The sequence below is a fragment of the Poecilia reticulata genome, chromosome 7, assembly GCF_904066995.2.
Source record: "Poecilia reticulata chromosome 7, P_reticulata-male-v2, whole genome shotgun sequence".
Classification (NCBI taxonomy): domain Eukaryota; kingdom Metazoa; phylum Chordata; class Actinopteri; order Cyprinodontiformes; family Poeciliidae; genus Poecilia; species Poecilia reticulata.
This window is the reverse complement of record NC_088836.1, coordinates 17615407-17626362: the sequence shown is the minus strand read 5'-3', so window position 1 is coordinate 17626362 and position 10956 is coordinate 17615407. Positions and strand designations below refer to the sequence as shown.

The following is a 10956-nucleotide window of genomic DNA, read 5'->3' as shown; positions in this document are numbered from 1 at the left end:
AAGACGTCATGTGAGAATCACAAGCAAAACTTTGAGTCAAACAAAAACTTAGAACAGCAAGAAAAGATTTCTGACAAGCGCAAATAAGTTTGTTTTGCAAAAAAAGTTCACTTCATGAGTCAAAAATATGTGATTTGAATTAAAAAAAAAAGTTTTTTAATCAAAACTCAGTAGCTTTTCTCATGGTGACATTAACAATAAATATTTGTTTTTGTCTTTTTTCTGCAGTTCCAGTTAAAGTTTGCTGCAGCTCTGCTTCCCTGAATGGACCGTCTTCATCTCCACTGCAGCAAACAGGCAGATCTGTTATAGATTACAGTCACTAAAAGGTTGCTTTGTGCCCTTGTTTATATTTTTAATAGTGTAATTCTGTAAAGACTAAATATGTCTGGTGGTCCAGCTCTGATTTACATATCTTGCTAAATTGCGGGTTTGAATATTGCAAAACTTTCCTATAACAAAATAAACCTGCAGAAAGAAATTACTAATAAAATATCTTACATATGCATAGTGTTATGCTCTATATGGAGATGTTCCTTAGCTTTGATTGTATATCTCACAATTTTGTAATTTATCATTGTTTATTAAACTCTGAAAGCTGTTTGTTAATATTCTGTCCTAAAATACGGTTAGATGGGCCTTTTTTGTTATTTTTTTTTAGCTCCTGCCCCTTTAGTGGCCTTTGCATGGCCCTGCCAACAACAATAATAATCTCAGTGATTATTGTTTCAACAAGGTTTTGCGCAATTGCCTTTCGGTTCCATAACCAGGAGTTTAAAATGAACCAATCAACCACCGCTGTGTTCATGAGGCTTATTAATGATGCAAAATAAATATCAAGCCTGCAAACTTGATATCGGACTGGATGTCGTGTTTTTAACATAATCTCTGCTCGGCTTGTGGAGCGCAGGAGGTTGCCATGGCAACGGCTGTGCTTAAATGACAGAGAGACGGAGAGTGAAAAGGTGCGACTGGTTTAGAGTTGATCACCTGTTCAGTTCACTAGCAAGGACCACCTACAGAATACAGATTTAAATATTTATTGAGGATAAGAGGAAGGGAGGGGAGGAGCAGTGATGATGATGATGATGATGATGGTGATGGAGGGCCTGCAAGTGAAGACTCGAGTGGGGCTTTGTCTTCAGGGATAAACACATCTTGAGTAAATCCCGGCTCGCTTCGGATCCCCAAAAGAGTCAGAAATTAAATGCAGCTGAGGAGAGAGTGAGCTTGGAATAAATCTTTAAGGTTGTTACGAATGGTAGGCTTGCGAGGACCAGGGACCCAGGATTTGGATCGTGTGGTCTGGGACGCCCTGACTAGATGCGGACGAGGCTGCGCCGATGCGGAATGAATGGGCGGAGTAATGATCGGGTGAAATGCCTGATAACAATAAGACCTGGCGGAAATGACGGGAGAACCAGAAGCGAGAAGCTTGTTTTCCTGGTTCAGAAATGAAGAGAGGATCTTGAGGAGAAGCTTTAGCGGCGAATCGGGACTGGACATAATTGAAGATGGGCTCGTACGGGCTGAGGGAGGAATCGAGGCGGAAAAGATAGATGGGACAAGAGACGGCGAGCTGATCGGTCTTACTTTTCCGCAGAGTAAAAATCATGATGTCGTGGCTGAGAATGGAAATATCTGAAAGGCAAGGATGAATGAGAGGATTATGGATGGAGGAAGTTAGAGCGAATTCAGAACAGCGGAGGAAGCCGAAAAAAGCTAGTAGGAACGTGGACTCCAGGGTCCTGTCTATGAGATTAGAGGAGTAACCGGAACGCAGAGTGGAAATGCATTTGCGTAGGAGGTCGGTCATGAGGGGGAGATGCGGAATGACGCCGTTTGGTTCTTGCTTCTTGCAGCCTTTGATGAGCATGTTCACGTGGCAGTGAGAGATGGAGGGGCGGTTGACTCCTGCAGGAAGCTTAAAGAAGAAATTGATGCCTGCTAGATAGGACTGGCTAGTGGAGGTATGGATCTTAAGGACTAATCGGGAGTATGTAATGAAGAGACAGAGGGTGGAAACGTCTAGGGAAGGAAAAGGGAGATTATAAGTGGCGTGGAAAGATTTAAATCGGTTCCAGCCGGTCTGATATACGGAAAGCGAGCGAGGAGCTAGGCTGCTGAGGATTAAATCTTGAGAAGCTCGGTGGAGATCAGGTAATGGAGGGCTCAGTTGAATATGGTTGAAGAAAACGGAGGAACCAGCATGGAACGTGCTTCTGCATCTGGGGCCAAGAGTATGAATTTCTGGAAGGAAAAACGAGAAAGAGCGTCAGCGATGCGGTTTTTTGATCCGGGAATATGAGTGGCTGGAATGAGAAACTGATGCTGGGCAGAAACTAAAGTAAGTCTGCGCATGAACTGCATGATTTCGGGGGAGCGAGAGCTGCCTTTATTGATGATTTCTACTACTGCCGTGCTGTCTGAATGAATGAGGATGGATTTTTTAGGCCATTCGTGACCCCAAAGGATTGCAGCGATGACGATGGGGTAAAGTTCAAAGAGAGCGGAAGAAGGAGAGCCCGAGGCGTTCTGGAGAGACTTAAACTCGAGCGGCCATGTGTCAGCGAACCATTTTCCTCTGTACTAACCGCCGAAACCGATTGAGGGAGATGCGTCGGTAAAGAGTTGGATGTCTTCAGGGTAGGTGAGGAAATCGAAGAAAGAAATTCCGTTCCAGGATGAAAGAAAGTAGTGCCACAGGCGCATTTCTAATTTGCAGGAGTGATCGATGGCGAGAGAACCGTGAAGGGAGGGAATGCTGGCCGCTTTAGACAGGAGGTGAGAAATGAAGGATTTACCCTGCGGAATGATGCGAATAGCGTAGTTTAGGTGGCCGAGGAGAGAGAGCAGCTGTTGTTTAGAACATTTGTCTGCAAGTAAGAAATTGGACAGGATTAAGGTGATTCGGTTGATCTTTTCGGATGATGGGGAAGCTTGGAAAGATAAAGAGTACAGAGTGATGCCTAGGAACTCTAAAGAGGTGCGCGGACTGACGGTTTTCTCCTCTGAGAGGGGAATTCCCAGCTGGGAAAATGCTTGAGTTAGGGCGGTAAGACCGGAACAAGGAGGGGAAGATGGAGGAGTGACGACCAGGAAGTCGTCCAGAAGATGTATGACGTAGGGGAGTTTATAGGTATTGATAAGTATCCAGCAGAGGGCTTCGGACAGGGAATCGAACATTTTGGGGCTGCTACGGCACCCGAACGTGAGGCGGACGACGAAGTAAAAGGCGCCTTTCCAAACTACGCCAAAGAAGCGCCAGAAGTCGGGGTGAATAGGTAGAACTTTGAAAGCGCTGGTGATGTCGGCTTTGGAGAGCCGCGACCCGCTAACTGAATGAGTTTAATGGCGTGATCTATGGTTGCGTATTGCATGGAGAAGTCGGAAAACGGAATGATGCTATTGATGCTGGGAACATGAGAGCCGTGAGGGGCTGAAAGATCTATGATTAGCCTTTTTTTTACCTGAATATTTGCGAGTGGCGATGCCAATGGAGCTGACGTGGAAAGTAGGGAAAGGTGACCTAGAAAAGGGGCCTATAACGAACCCTTTTTGAACTTCTTCGGCGAGGGGAGAGTCGACTGTGTCGGGACCTGAGAGAGCGGATTTCAGATTGTGACATTGGTAGGTGGAATCTGGAATAATTTCTATGCCCGGGTGGAAACCGTGAGTGAAGCCGTTAATGAGAAAGTTAACGAATTCCCTGTCTGGGTGATGCTTGACAGCGGTTTCGAGGGCTTTCACCTGTACTGGAGTGGAGAGATGGCGGCCTAGTCAGTCTGCTGTGTAAGTGGGGTTATGGGGCCAGGTGTGCCTTGCGTGGGCTCCGCCGCAGAAGGAGCAGGCGTGCAGCAACCTGCAACTGGAGCTTGAGCAGCCGAGGTCGTTGAAGTTGTTGCAGATCATCCTGCCTCCTTGGTACAGGATGGGCGACCTCTTTTGTAGGTTCCCCTGTGCGTGAGGGTTTTGGCAGAGGGAGATGGTTCGCTGGACTACGGAATGAGGGGAGGAAGAGGGGCGGCGGTGGTCAGACGGTTGGCGGTAGAAAAAGTTCGAGGAAGAGGGCGAGAGTGGAGAGGGATGATAGATGTACAGGCTGTGGCTGGGTGAGATGGAGCACCGCAAAGATTGCGGGAGAGAGAAGCGCGGGTGGCGAAAATGCGGCAGTATAATTCGGAATCAAGAGAACCCCAGTAAGTGCCTAGGTTGAACTGATGCAAGCGACCTGCTGCTTGGTTGGCGAAGAGAATGTGATATTGATAAAACCTGGTGCCCCCGAACCGTAGGGCCATGTCGAGAACTAAGGAGAGATAGTTGTCGAATTCGGCTCTGCGGTCTGGAAAGATTGCGCAAATGGTGTCTCTGTAAAGAGAAAAAGCGAGAGCAAATTCGACGGGTGTGAGGTCTTTGGAATGGGAACTTAAAGAATTGCTAAGTTGCATGGGACCTTGGTTTGTATTGATTTCTCTAGGTTGACTAAAACAGATCAGAGAAGGTTGAAGGAGAAGTGCTAGATCGACATAATTACCATTCAGGACTTGCTGGCGAAGAGAAGGCGAAATGGGGGAGGGCCGTGGTACTTATTGGATGACTGAGCTGGTTGAGGTTGAGGCAGCTGGAGACGGGTCAAAGAGGTCATCCGAGTCGGAGTGGTCGGGCTGGACAGAAAGAGCGTCTTCCTTTGTGAGTAGAACTTTTTTGTTGACAAGCAAAGTAGTCGGTTGACAAACGATGTAACAGGCGTGGAACGGCTCTCGAGCGGGGTAAATATGGGCCGTTTAGGAAATTGGAGGTGTGGTTTGAGGCGTGGTCCTGCTCCTGAACCTAAATTAACAAGTTAACTCCATATGGTTTTACCTTTGTTTATCTTTAATGTGGCTCATCACAGCCGCTGTAGTTTCTGAACGTTCAATAAACGACAAACTTGGACTAATTTCCTCGATCTTTGTGAGTTTACGTTATTTACAACAAACATCAAACACGGTAAATATTTTTCATTAAGTATTTAACAAACAAATGGCTACTACCGCGATAATTATGTGACATTAAATTAATTATCTAATATAAAAAATAGTGTTTCTTTCAGCTCAGACTCTGGAAAACTTTTCCTTTATCAAACTTTTTTTGCCTCTTATTTAGTGGGTTAAATATTTATTTAGACTTTCTCCAGAATAATAACCTTTTTCAACCTTTATAGCTCCACTGCTGAAAATGAGGCTCTGTATATATCTATATATATTGTTGTCCATTACAAAAATAATCAATACATTCAAGGTGAGTAACGTCGTTTTCTCTTCATGCCAGGAAAGAAGGTCCAAAAGACCCAGTAGACGACGTGGCTTCCAGACAGAAAGTCCCAAGGACCCAGGTAAGGCCCCCACTTTGAGGATCTGTTTAGTCTTTTCTTCCATCGTGTTTGTATTCATTTGGTCAGATGAGTAGTAACCGTTCTCCTCCAGCGAGGCGTACCCAGGATTTCAGTTTCCACCGAAGAAACAATATGATCCCCAGGTAAGTGAATCAATTTCAGGGAATTAAACAGAGAAAACAACTAACTGGTGAATAAAACTTGACCTTGAGGCAGGAACCCCCCTCCCAATCTCCCCCAGAGAGGAGACATCCCCCGTCCCAAGAGCCAGGTTCTGCAGCTGAAGGTCGGGTCGACGGGAACCCGTCCCTCAAGCACAAATTCTTGCCAGGAATTTCTCGTAACAACACCTTATTGGGTCAGACTGAACCAGCACATTCAACATAATACATTCCTTTTCAGTAACATATCTCAATATGAATTAACATAACTTTTAACTATTAACATAATTATATTCCTCAACACCTCAGGCACCACCCAGATTCCGGAGGGGACGGGACGGTTTAGGTCAGGAGTTTATTGAACACGATCAGAGCGACGCCTGCAGCCGCTCCAAAGCCCAGGCCAAAACTCAACCCGCTCACAAAAGACTCTCCACAGTTGGTTAAAAAGCCCCACACACTCCAGCTCGGACGCTGCCGCTCTCGATTCAAATGACCAAGAATAGCTTCCACCATTTCATCTTCTTCAGACGCATTTAAGTTATAAGACCTTTTAATCTTTTTCATTAGTCCTGCAATTTCATGGAGTAACTCCTCCGTACTTAAATATCTTAACCTCCTCCTTTCAACCCTGATATAAAATTCTTTAATGTCGTCAACGAGGTTATTATCCATGTTGAACGTTTTCTCCAGTCTTTCTTCAGAACTTGAATGAAAGATATTGGGAAAGTTCAAGTACTTAGAGGCTGTTTTATGATGTCATAACAAAGGAGAATGGTATTATGACATCACAGGGAGAGTGATGTCATAACTGACAAATATTTGTATTTGAATATATTTATGCATTTTATAAAATATATTTATATGGTTTTCTTTTTTACATATGTTGAGAATGAAAATCTTAATCGACGAATCATAATTTGTATCGACACACGGAGCATAAAATCAGCCAAAAGCGTCCGATTGATTTTATTCTCTTTCAGCGCTGAAAGGAGACGTTTTAACCTTTACATCCGAGAAGTTTCTAAAAAAGTCTGAGCAGCGTCTGAGGAGCAGGAGGGCAGCTGATCATATGGACTGAAGACTCTCCCTGAATCTCACCATGTCTCTGTGGCCTGATAAGTTTCTGTTTCTCTGAGGAATGAGCCTCAGAGTCTGACAGAATCAAACATCCATTCATCCTTTTTCCTGCACCCTTGTCCCTCAGTGGGGTCGGGAGGGTTGCTGGTGCCCATCTCCAGCTGGCGTGCCGGGTGAGAGGCGGGGTCACCTGGACAGGTCTCCAGTCTGTCGCAGGGCAACACAGAGACACACAGGACACACAACCATGCACACACACTCACACCTAGGGGCAATTTGGAGAGGCCAATTAACCTGACAGTCATGTTTTTGGACTGTGGGAGGAAACCGGAGTACCTGGAGAAAACCCACCATGCACAGGGAGAACATGGAGACTCCATGCAGAAAGACCGGGGCCGGGAATCAAACCCAGAACCTTCTTGCTGCAAGGCAACAGCTCTACCAACTGCACCACTGTGCAGCCCAGAATCAAACATGTAACTCTTCATTATGAGCCCTTTGTCTAACAGCGTGTGACTCTTTCTCCACCTGGTAAAACGTCTCAACGTCCCGTTTGGCTCTGAAGAGCCCAAAACTAAATGGGGAGACAAACCTGGAGCAGACACTGTCCCTGTCCGGAAACGTCCTGAGGCTTTTACAGATGTTCACATCATTCATGTCGTCTTTCATGTCATTCAGGTAGAAACAGACGGGGCCCCAGGCCTCCGAGGCGGTGGGTCCAAACCACCATGTCCCCCTTAATGAAGAGCATGTAGGAAAATAAAATGTTAATAAAGTGTTAAAAAACAGCTAAATGCTAAAAATAATAAAATATTAAGATGATATGTGAAAGTTAATGAGCTATAAAAGAGTAAAATATTAAAAGAATATTTTAAAATGAATAAAATGTAAAATTAATAAAATGTAAAGATAATATTTAAAAATTAATAAAACATAGAAAGGATGCAATGTTAAGAAATGAAATGTTAAGATAATCTTAGAGTTAATGAGTTTTTAAGGGTATAGAATATAAAACGAATACAGTTTCAAACCAACAGAGTAAATAAGCCTTACATGCAGTCGATAGAAATATAATGAGATTAATAAAATCAAACCAGTTCAGTCTAGACCTATCAACGTCAGATCCGTTTCTGCGTGTCCAGATGTAGAGGCGGAGCAGCTAGATAGGAAACTCGACAGCCAGGCTTCAGAGGCGTTTCATCTGTTAACTGGTCCACAGTCTCACTTCCTGTCACACCCAGAAAGGATTGGACTTTATTCTGCAACACAAAAACAACTAAAGCACAATTAATGGATATAATGAATACTAAAGGAAAAATATGATTTTTTATCCTAGATACTAGTCCTGCCCTCATACTCTAGAAAGCTGCAGCTCCACCATCGTCTTCTGGTTCTGGGAACCATCTGATGGACAGGTGGGTTCTGTTGGTACCGCTGCTCTTCTCTGTGTTGGAGGTGATGCACTGACCAGCCGAGAACCTCAGGCAGGAAGCAGCAGCATCCACAGGTGATGAGGAGAGCAAGGAGGAAGATTCTTTCAGGTTGGCCACCATCTCATTAGTAAACATGTTCTAAGAAATTAAAGTGCAGATCCGTTAGAAACAAGCGCAGAGCGCTGGGCAATAAATGCTCCAATTAATCACACATGAGACGACAAACGCCAAATATACAATATATAGTTACACTGCTTAGTTAATGGTGTTTTAAAAACCAAACCAGTAAAAACTGAGTTAATATGTTAGATTCCCTCCTCACCTCGTCTTGATAAGAACAGAGAGCAGTTCGCTGGTTTCTGTCCAGACTGTGATCAGCTGACCACTTGGTGCTCAGACAGTTTCAACTTTACGCACAGAGAACATCGTGGAGCTCATTATTAATCAGACTAAGAACAATATCTGTCAGAGAATCATCTCTGATCTGGACGCTTTAACGGACCAGAGGCTTTGGAGCGTCCAGCAGCTGATCCACTTCTGCTGGTTTTTCTCCCGCTGAGGGAAGTGATGCGGGATCAGGAACCGATCAGAGTTCTGTCGTCTTCTAATCACGTCTTTTCGTGAAATGTTACCTGATTTCAAAAACGTTCTAACAGAGAAATAATAAATGTTTAGTTTGATGACTACAAATTGGAAATAAAATGATTTTTTTCTTTGACGGACAACGAAAAAACTCTTGCGCCACCTCTGCTCCAAACTACGAACATTGTCGGCCCCTCTTCAGTTTTTTTCTCTTTTTTGCGGAGGATCAATAAATAACTTATTGGTGTTTTACCATCACCACCAGGTATGAAGTGCTTTAGCCTTTGAGTTGCACCACAGCGCAGCAACTGAAACACCCAGGAGAAGCTTGTTATGAGTATAAAGGAGGCTGGTATCACACCTGATAAAAATCTATTTATTTATGTCACATGGACTTATATAAAGTTTTATACATTTTCTTTTCATATATTTGTTTTTCTTCTTTAGATATTAGGTTGACTTAGAATGATTCCAAATAATGTACAGGAATAACCTGGTGCCGTTACATGTCAATCATCAGAGGGGGCCAATCAGATGACAGGGGGGGCACTGGCCCCCCTGACCCCCCCTCTGGCTCCGCCACTGGCGGAGAGATGTTGACTGACTTGTCGCACATATGAGACAATGCTGTGTCCAAAAGTCTGCAATGTAGTGATGCGACATTCAGGAGCAGTACGATTCTTCTGCACGGGTCTTTGCTTATTGGATAGGACTGGAGTGTCACTGAGAGCCTATCAGATTACCATACGCTGTCAGAATAGCATACATCAGAGGTTCTCAAACTGTGGGGCGCGCCCCCAAGAGGGGGCGCCGTGCCATTGCAGGGGGGGCCACGGGAAGCCGTTTGGATGAAAAAGAGAAACAAACAATAAAAAAAAAAACATGAACCCTGTGTGCGCTGGGTTTTTACTTTAGAACGGCCAAGTCTCTGTTATTTCTCTGTCTATTTGATACAGTAGGGGTTTCCACACTAACCATATCTGTGTCCTCTGTCACTTTTATCAGCAGTTAAAACTGTTTAATCCGTTAACATATGGTAATCTGTTTTTCCGTGCCGCCTTTAAATGCAACATGAGCGCTACGACGCTGGGTTTACACCTGTACAGCAGCCTGCTGCTGGTGTTGTGCGGAGCTGCACAGGTGTATTAGAATCATGGAAGCAAACCAGAAAAACGCAAAGAACTTTTCACAGTTTTCCCCCCAAACTAACAGACTGTTTAGTAAAGCTGCTTGATGCAGGTAAAGTTAGCTAAAAGATGACTAGCTAGAAATAGTTTGGGAACCACTGATGTAAGGGAAATGACGGGAAAGAAGCACAAAGTTTCCAACCTAATAATAAAGAAACCTTGATCTAAAAACATTTGTACTTTCAGTTCTACTCTGTTGTGGAAATTAACGCAAATATTCTATGAAAACATAAAAAACTGCATTTATATTGTATCTTTGTTTAAAATCGTTAATAGGTTCTTGATCAATTTAGCCAGCATTATTAAGGAGTAAGGAGATCAAGGTTTCAAGAGAAATGGAAAAAAAGAAAAGAGAATCCCAAAGCCCTGCAGGAAAAACTGTTTGGTTTGATGAAACCAAATATGACGATCCCCCCCCTCAAAAACACATCGTTCAACCACACAGCTATTTGTGGGGGGGTAGAAAATGGTTTGAAACCGCTGGGGGGGCGCAGGACAAAAAGTTTGGGAACTACTGGCATACAAGTATCTACTTCTTGCTTGTTGCTCCTTGGTCAGTGTTCATAGTTGAGCGTCAGGGCTTTGCCTCAATTGCTATTTTTAATGGTGCAGACAGTGGTGGTTTCTGACATGAGCAACATGGGTAAACACCCAGGGTGTTATGACAAAACTCTTTGTTCTGCTTTGCACAGAGATGGAAGCAATGCAGAACAAAGAGTTTCTTAATTTAATATTTGTTAAATTTATTAAGTATTTAATATCTATGTGTCCTTATGGGAATGTGGATCTTTCAGATCAATTTGAGAAGTAATTTTGATGATATTTTAAATTTTATTGTGTCATGTAGCGCGGGACGCTGGTCTTGGTCTTGACTTGGTCTCGGACCCTAAAAGTCTTGGTCTTGTCTCGGTCTCGATACACTCTGGTCTTGGTCTTGTCTTGGTCTCGGGTTAGGTGGTCTTGAACACAACACTGCTGCCTGGTTTGTAACGCTGTTCCCTTGCAGCAAGAAAGTCCTAGGCTTAAACCCTGGCCGGCAAACTTTGGAGTTGACATGTTCTCCATGCTGCTGCGTGGGTTCTCCAGCATGCTCACAGAAAACAGACCGTGCGAGTTATGAACTTTACACAGTAACTCCT

The 10956-nt window shown here is 44.0% G+C and overlaps 1 long non-coding RNA gene and 1 pseudogene across 1 annotated transcript; one reads left to right on the top strand and one right to left on the bottom strand.

The window, feature by feature from the left end:
* Nucleotides 1-1252: 1252 nt before the first annotated feature.
* On the bottom strand, nucleotides 1253-4298 carry LOC103467929 (uncharacterized; annotated as a pseudogene).
* LOC145552244 (uncharacterized) lies at nucleotides 3492-5891 on the top strand. Its single transcript, XR_014088213.1, has 4 exons — nucleotides 3492-4689; nucleotides 5311-5374; nucleotides 5466-5517; nucleotides 5845-5891. It is a non-coding gene; the product is annotated as an uncharacterized LOC145552244 (long non-coding RNA).
* The last annotated feature ends 5065 nt before the right edge of the window (nucleotides 5892-10956 follow it).